This window comes from Alexandromys fortis, unplaced genomic scaffold (genome assembly GCF_014885135.2).
Source record: "Alexandromys fortis isolate MF-2015 unplaced genomic scaffold, M_Fortis_MF-2015_v1.1 scaffold_306, whole genome shotgun sequence".
NCBI lineage: Eukaryota > Metazoa > Chordata > Mammalia > Rodentia > Cricetidae > Alexandromys > Alexandromys fortis.
In genome coordinates this window covers 78,919-87,044 of record NW_026068196.1, presented here as the reverse complement: position 1 = coordinate 87,044, position 8,126 = coordinate 78,919, and positions in this window count along the sequence as shown.

Below are 8,126 nucleotides of genomic sequence, written 5' to 3'. Positions count from 1 at the left end.
AAGCCAGCCTGGGCTGCATGAGAGGTCTCACTTAAATAATAATTGATTTTGCATTTACTAACCTGGCTTGGGGTACACACCTATAATCCCAGTGCTTTAGAGGCTAAAATGGAAGGATAGCCAAGAGCTTGAGGCCAGCCCAGGTTGCAGAATAAAACTCCATCTCAAAACAAACAACAATAATTGCATTATTAGCATGCACATATTTATAATGAGCTTTCTATAAAGTCTCACATTTGGGTTCAAGAGGAATCCTGAGACAGATTATGGTTCGGAGTAAGTGGTTTATTCGAAGCGTTGTTAATGCTACAGAAACTGTGTGGTAGTTCACAGATTCTAGGCCCAGGAGACTAACCGGAGTGAGGCGTGGTGTCCCATCTTGCAAGTTCCCGGGCAGCAGGCAATCCCATTCCATGTAACTAATGAACAGTCAGTACTACCTGCTTGAGGACGGAGAGATGACTTGACGGTGAGGAGCACATACTGCTATTCCAGAGGATGGAGTTCATTTCCCAGTACGCGTGACTGTAGGCTCACAATCACCTATCACCGCAGCCTCAAGGGAAGGAGAAAAGGTTTGGCTCTTCAGCTCATGTGTGTCCATCATATGAGAAGTGCCACCTGTCACCACTGATTGCTTAGGGAAGTGAGGATTACAGGGCGGTGCAGGCCATTTCTTTTTATAGCTGCTGTGAGGTTGGAGACAGAGGTCCTGCCAGCCAGCATGGCCTGACTAGTCCCAAGCCCCAGCCTAACATTTTCAAATAAAATCTTTTAGCTAGTTAATTAATCCGTTAGTTAATTAGTTAATAATTAGTGCTACTCTGGCTGACCTGGAACTTGTTCTGTGGACCAGGCTGGCCTGGAACTCACAAAGATCCTTCTGCTTCTGCCTCCCAAGTGCTGGGATTAAAGGTATGCGCTACCATGCCTGACTCAAACAAAATCTTTGTTTGACATAAGATGCTTTCCCTGGGCGAGTGTGATGGCCCAGGGAATGGAAGCTTTTGGATGGTGCATAACTACAGTTGTCACCTTCATGAGAACGAGAGGCTGTAGTTGGAATGTTCTTTGGGCCTCCAACCAAATATAGACACAAAGATTTATTATTAATTCTGAATGCTTGGACTTAGTTTAGGTTATCCCACCAGCTCTTTTAACTTAATTTAATAAGTTTCTATTAATCTACATTTTGGCTTGGGGCTTTTTACCTTTCTTTCATTCTGTATATCCTGCTTTCTCCAAGTCTAGTATCTTCCTGCCATCTCATTTTCTTTTTCTTTGAGCCTAAATTCCTCCTCCTCCTTACTCTTCCTGCCCGGAAGTTCTGCCTATACCTCCTCCTATGCTATTGCCATTTAGCTTTTTTTTTTCATTTATTTATTTATTATGTATACAATAGTCTGTCTGCATGTATGCCTGAAGAGGGCACCAGACCTCATTACAGATGGTTGTGAGCCACCATGTGGTTGCTGGGAATTGAACTCAGGACCTTTGGAAGAGCAAGCAATGCTCTTAACCACTGAGCCATCTCTCCAGCCCCGCCATTTAGCTTTTTATTAGATCAATCAGGTGCCTTAGGCAGGCAAAGTAAAACAGCAACACGTCTTTACATAGTTAAACAAATGCAATACATCTTTTTTTTAAAAATATTTATTTATTTATTATGTATACAATAGTCTGTCTGTATGTCTGCTGGCCAGAAGAGGGCAACAGACCCTCAACAGATGGTTGTGAGCCACCATGTGGTTGCTGGGAATTGAACTCAGGACCTTTGGAAGAGCAGGCAATGCTCTTAACCTCTGAGCCATCTCTCCAGCCCAATGCAATACATCTTAAACAAATATTCACAACATAAACAAATGCAACATATCTTTACATAGTTAAACAAATATTAGGCAACATTTCTCCCTTTTGTCTAAATAAAAAGAAAGGTTTTAGCTTTAACATAGTAAGACTATATACAATAAGAACAATTATCAAGTAAGAATTGCACTTACATGGGGCTGGAGAGGTGGCTCAGAGGTTAAGAGCACTGACTGCTCTTCCAGTGATCCTGAGTTCAATTCCCATTAGCTACATGGTGACTCACAGACATCTGTAATGAGATCCAGTGCCCTCTTCTGGCATACAGACATGCAAGCAGACAGAACACTATATATAATAAATATATAAATATTTTAAAAAAGATTTACTTATTTATCATGGATACAGTGTTCTGCCTGCATGTACACCTTCAGGGCAGAAAAGGGCACCAGATCTCTTTATAGATGGTTGTGAGCCACCATGTGGTTGCTGGGGATTGAACTCAGGACCTTTGGGAGAGCAGCCATTGTTCTTAACTGCTGAGCCATCTCTTCAGCCCAAATATATAAATCTTTTAAAAAAAAGAATTACACTTACAATATCCAGTCCATTCACATTTGGCAAATCCAGAGAAAATACTCCATTATCTGTCCTATCTTGGTGAATCCAAAGTCGTGTACCTAACTTACTTCCCATTGTAGCTTCTATTACCAACCCAAAATTATCTTTTTAGACCTCAAACCATTTCCTTAGATAAACAATATAAGCTTTTATGTTTCTTGACCTTATAAACTTTACATCTCTTTTATTTTTCTGAATTTGGTCACCAGAAAAACTGTAACTGTCTCATGTTCACCTCCATCAGGGACCAGAGAAGAATATACTATTGCCTGAGTAAACAAGAGAACAAAGCGAGCAACTTCCAAAACTATACAAGTCATCCAAGGTTCCTCTGTGCCGTTGGAGCATCCACCTTCAGCCTATGGGCCTAGAATATCTGATGGACCTTTCTGTGAAACAGGAATTTTGAAGGACTGTTATACCTTGTCTTAGCAAAGTTCAGCAATCTTTTTCCTTTGTGTCCTGCTTGTCCAGTTTGCACAGCACACTGTTAGCAGTCAAGGCAAGGGCATTTTCTTGCCCAAATTTCTAGCTTTGCCACAATGAAAGCGAACTCCGTATGGAGGTTCTTCAACACCCATCATCCTTTAATGAAGTAAATTGGTACAGCCAGGAGCAGACATCGCTCACTGTCATAAAAAGCTTAAGTTATTAAACATCTTAAATGCCATGTTTAAAGGCTCTGAAGTATTTGAAGATCATCTATCTATATAAAATATTTCTGTTTAACCTTGAAAACATACCTAACACGACTACAGGTTTGATTGTCATAAGTGATGTAGTCAGAGACTAAACGTCCATTACCAGGCCTCCCAGACTTGAATAATCACATAGAAACTATATTAATTACAATACTGTTTGGCCGATGGTTCAGGCATATTCCTAACTAGCTCTTACATCTTAAACTAACCCACTTCTATTAGTCTATTTGCCACATGGCCGTGGCATTACCTCATTTTCTACATGTCTTATTTCCTTGGCAACTGGCTGGTATTTGCTTGACTCCACCTAGTCTCTGTATCCCTATCGCTGTTTAGATTTCCCTCCTGACATTACTCTGCTAAGCTATTGGTCAAAACAGCTTTATTCATCAACGAATAAAAGTAACATATATACAGAAGGACATCCCACATTACGGTGACTAATTTCTAACCTGCATTTCTTTATTATCCAAAACAGTTAGTAATAATAACTTTCAAAGACTAGAAGTTTACAAATAAAATTACATTGTTAAATGAGCTGCATAGGTACAATACCTTAAACAAGAGTAGCAATGTGTGTGCAGTATGTTCTAGCTAAAAAAAAAAAAAACCCTTCATTTTGTATATGTACAAAAATTCATACCAATGTAAAATATTTGAGATGAATAGTTGTCCTTTTATCCTATATTTCTATTTCCCCATTAAATGATGACAAACATTTTAATCCACCAAATGACCAAAACCCACCCACCCCACTTGTTGGGAATGTGGGCATTATGTTCTCTAGACGGCTTCCTGTTGTATGGGGGCAATAGCATCTCCAGAGGACCCTGAGAAAACTGAGATAAAGGTCAAGTTCTAAGGATACTAGCTGTAACAACTGCTGCCCAGTCTCTGTGTAATGGGAAAGTACAAAACTTATCTGAAGTCCTGGCTAGAATAGTCTGTGAGGCTGGACCATCTCAACTGGCAGCCTTGAAGTTGTTCTGAATGCAGAACCCCTAGGAAACTGCAACAGAGGCACTCTGAAAGTCTGGGTCACCTGGATCACTCATTTTCATTGGTGGCTGGTCCCCTTGCTCTGAAAACACACGAAATTTGAAAGTAACATACATATCTGCATTAGCACAAATATGGACAAATATGGTTACGTCAACCAAAGATACTTTTTTGTTTTACATTTGTGTTATATTTTGTTAAAAGAGCTCTGTCAACTTTAAGTTTGTTTGGACTGTATAACCAAGCCTTTCTGTCCATGCCATATGAAAGAATGGCATGTAATAACAGGTCATAAGGACCCTCTAACCAACAAGATTTATCATGTCTCATCCAGTCTCGAGAGGTAGTTTATTCTAAGTCCTAGTTGAGTGATCAAGGCCCAGGAACACAGATTTAGGTTACCCCAAATTCCATGTTCCCACATGGAAGCAGTTTTATGTACTGTTCTAGTTGGACAGAACAATGAAAGTCACACATTATGGCCAATTAAAAATACATTGATGGGTACATTAGAGAGAAGACTACAGCAAGCTGTAGCAAGCTTTTCTATAGGCCTCAGGGGCTGTCTGATGATATTCTTAGCTTTTGGGTTTGTGGCATCTTATAGAATATTATAAGATGTGTTTCATTTGTCTATGCTGTGGAACATTTGTTTAGTGATGCAAAGATACGTTCCATTATTCTATGTTGCATCTCTTAACTCTGTGAAGCTGTGGTTCTTTGCCCGTCTAAAACGACTGACGGTCTAATAAAGAGCTGAACGGTCAATAGCAAGGCAGGAGAAAGGATAGGTGGGGTTGGCAGGCAGAATAAATAGGAGAAATCTGGGAGGAGAGGAAGCAGCAGCAGGAGAGAACAAGGAGAGGAGAACATCAGGGGCCAGCCACCCAGTTACAGGGCAAGCCACGAAGAAGGAAGTGATGGTACAGGCCTTTAATCCCAGCACTCGGGAGGTTGAGGCAGGTGGATGTCTGTGAGTTCAAGGCCAGACTGGGCTACAAGAGCTAGTTCTAGGACAGGCTCCAAAGCTACAGAGAAACCCGGTCTTGAAAAATCAAAAACAAAAACAAAACAAAACAAAAAAACAGAAGAAGAGGAAGGAGGAGGAGAAGGAGGAGGAGGAGGAGGAGAAGGTATATAGAAATAAAGATAAAAGCCCAGAGGCAAAAGATAGATGGGATAATTTAAGATAAGAAAGGCTGGTTAGAAACAAGCCAAGCTAAAGCTGGGCATTTATGAATAAGAATAAGCCTCTGAGTACGTTTATTTGGAAGCTGGGTGAAGGGCCCTGAAAAGAGACAAAGAGTTAAAACAACATCAACAAAAAAAGCAAAAATAAAAAAAACCCTACAGTGTCATGCCTGTGTGTAAGTGAGTGTTCACACATACAGTCAAATAAATAATAAAAAGTTCTCCTATACATACATACTAAAATCTGAAAAATTCATTATGAGACAAATGCAGGGGACCCAGTTCTCCTTGGGTCCTACACTGGTGTTAAGCATTGTTAAAATAGTGCTAAATTGCTGTAAGCGTTAACTTTTCTTTGACTTGCTTTTCTTTTTTTTAATATTCATTTTTTTTAAAATTCATTTTACATTCCAAACAAGGTTCTCCCTCCTACCCCTCCTCCTGCCCTCCCCTCCTGCCCATCCCCATCCACTCCTCCCAACAGGTATAGCCTCCCATGGGGAGTCGACAAAGTTTGGTACATTAATGTGAGGCAGAACCAAGCCCCTAAAAACTTCCCAATGTTTATTTTCCTGTAAGTAACCAAAGCCATTGGGAATAGGACAATCTAACTCTCTAATTCACATCTATCGTACTCCTTCCCCTCACTGCCCAGGCTGCCCTGGGCAAAGGATTATCCACCTCACAGTTAGCCAGACTGCTTTATCCCAGCATTAGCTGTCTGGGACACTCAACAGAGGTTGAGACAGGTGTGTAAAGATTGCAGCTGCTTTCCCAAGCGTCTGAAGACTTAGCCCCACCTGTGTGTTTGACAGTTGCTACCAGTTTGCTATCCTAGGTCCCAAAGAACCTGCAGTCCTTTCCACCTTGACAGGAAGGGGGAGCCCTTCCCCTAGCGGAAGGACTTCTGTGAATTAGTGCAAACTCAGATTGGTCAAAAGACCCCCTTCAGTGGCTGAGATTGGTAAACAAATGACTCTGATGGGCCCAACATGAATGGCTGGGCCAAATACTCTTTCCTGGCTCTATAAGCAGGCTGCTTAGCTTACTTAATGGTCCAACTAGGATATACACTTGTCTTAGTCCCTGTTCTACTGCTGTGAAGAGACATCATGACCAAGGTAACGCTTATAAAAAGAAAACATTTAGTTGAGGTCTCGCTTACAGTTTTAGGTCTGCGAGGAGGGTAATTTTAAAATGGAGAGGCTTGTGTTAAGGCTCTGCACAGTCTAAGGCATGAACTGTAGATGACCCCTCTTCTCTGTTTTGAGAACCCGGCCAGTTCTCAGGATTGAGAACGGAGAGTGTTTTTTTGTTTTAAGTAAGATAGAGGCCTGTTGATGCGCTTGCATCCTTGACAACCGGCCAATGTCTGGGAGTGGACGTGCATACTGGACCAGGTGTTTGGACGGTTGCCGATGACTGGGCAATGAGCCCCCCTTGTTTTTGAGGCTTAAAAACTTGCCTCGGAACGCCTCTAGCTGCTGCTGTTTCAACCCGGGAAAGACAGGCAGTCAGACGAATGTAAGCCTGTTCCCGTGATGTTGTACTGGGGATGCGTACCTCCACGTTGTTCCGGTGATGTGTAAGCCTGTTCACGTGATGTTTACTGGTAATACGTACTTCCACATTGTTCCGGTGATGTGTAAACCTGTTCACGTGATGTTTACTGGGATGCGTACTTCCATGTTGTTCCGGTGCCTAGTGGTAAATTCCCGGGTGAAGCCCCCTCTCTTGGGGGCTTCCCACTCTTCTTTGTTTCAATTAAGCTTCCTTGTAGAATAAATCTCTCCTTATTAACTAATTTCATGGCTTGTAGAAGTTCTTTCTCACAGATCAAACTGAAAACAAAAATCTGTGCATAGCAAAGTGGCTGAAATCATTTGCCCTTAAAAGGGGTCAGTCCATTATCGTGGCTGGGAGAGAGGCAGCAGGCAGTCGCTGGAGCAACAGCTGAGCGCTACATCCTGATCCTTAAGCTGAGAGAGAGAGACTGGGCTTGGCATGGGCTTTTGAAACCTCAAAACCCAACTCCAGTCACACACTTCTGCCATTAAAGTCACACCTCCCAATATTTCTAACCCTTCTAATCTTTTCCAATGGTGCCACTCCCTGGTGACTAAGTATTCAAATATATGAGTCAATGGGAGCCATACTTTTCTTCTTTTAAAGATTTACTTCTATGTGCATTAAATCCGCAGTACACACATAAAAGCTAGGCGTGCTGGGTGTAGTGGTGCACACCTTTAATCGCAGCACTAAGGAGGCAGAGACAGGTGGATCTCTGTGAGTTTGAAGTCAGCCAGCTCTAACAGCAAGTTCCCAGGCAGCTGGGATACACAGGGAGATCTTTTTCTCAACAAACAAGCGACCAAGTGCCTGTATACAGATTGTATGCAACGCGAAAACTTTTAGTATCTTGAATAAATTGTCTTCCCCATTCTCCTAACAGCCTTGCTTTCTTTTGGTTGCATTTTTCTCTGTCTCCAGTATGTAAAATGCATCTCTGAACCGTGGAAACTAACAGCCCTACTCTCCAGTGACTTCTGGCTGACCCATGGCTTAGTGATTCAGAATCTCTGGGCTTTGAGCATGAAATACCAGGGCTTGTTGTGCACACCTGTAATCACAGCACTCGGGAGGGATGGCAGGAGGATCAAAGTTTGAAAGTTCAAAGTCATCCTCCGACACTCGACACAGAGTTCAAGGTCACGGTGGGTTACGCGAGAACTAGTAACAGCAACAGAAACAACAGCACAACACGCCTCCAGGGCTATCAAGTACTGGCAGACGCCCCGCCCTTCAGCA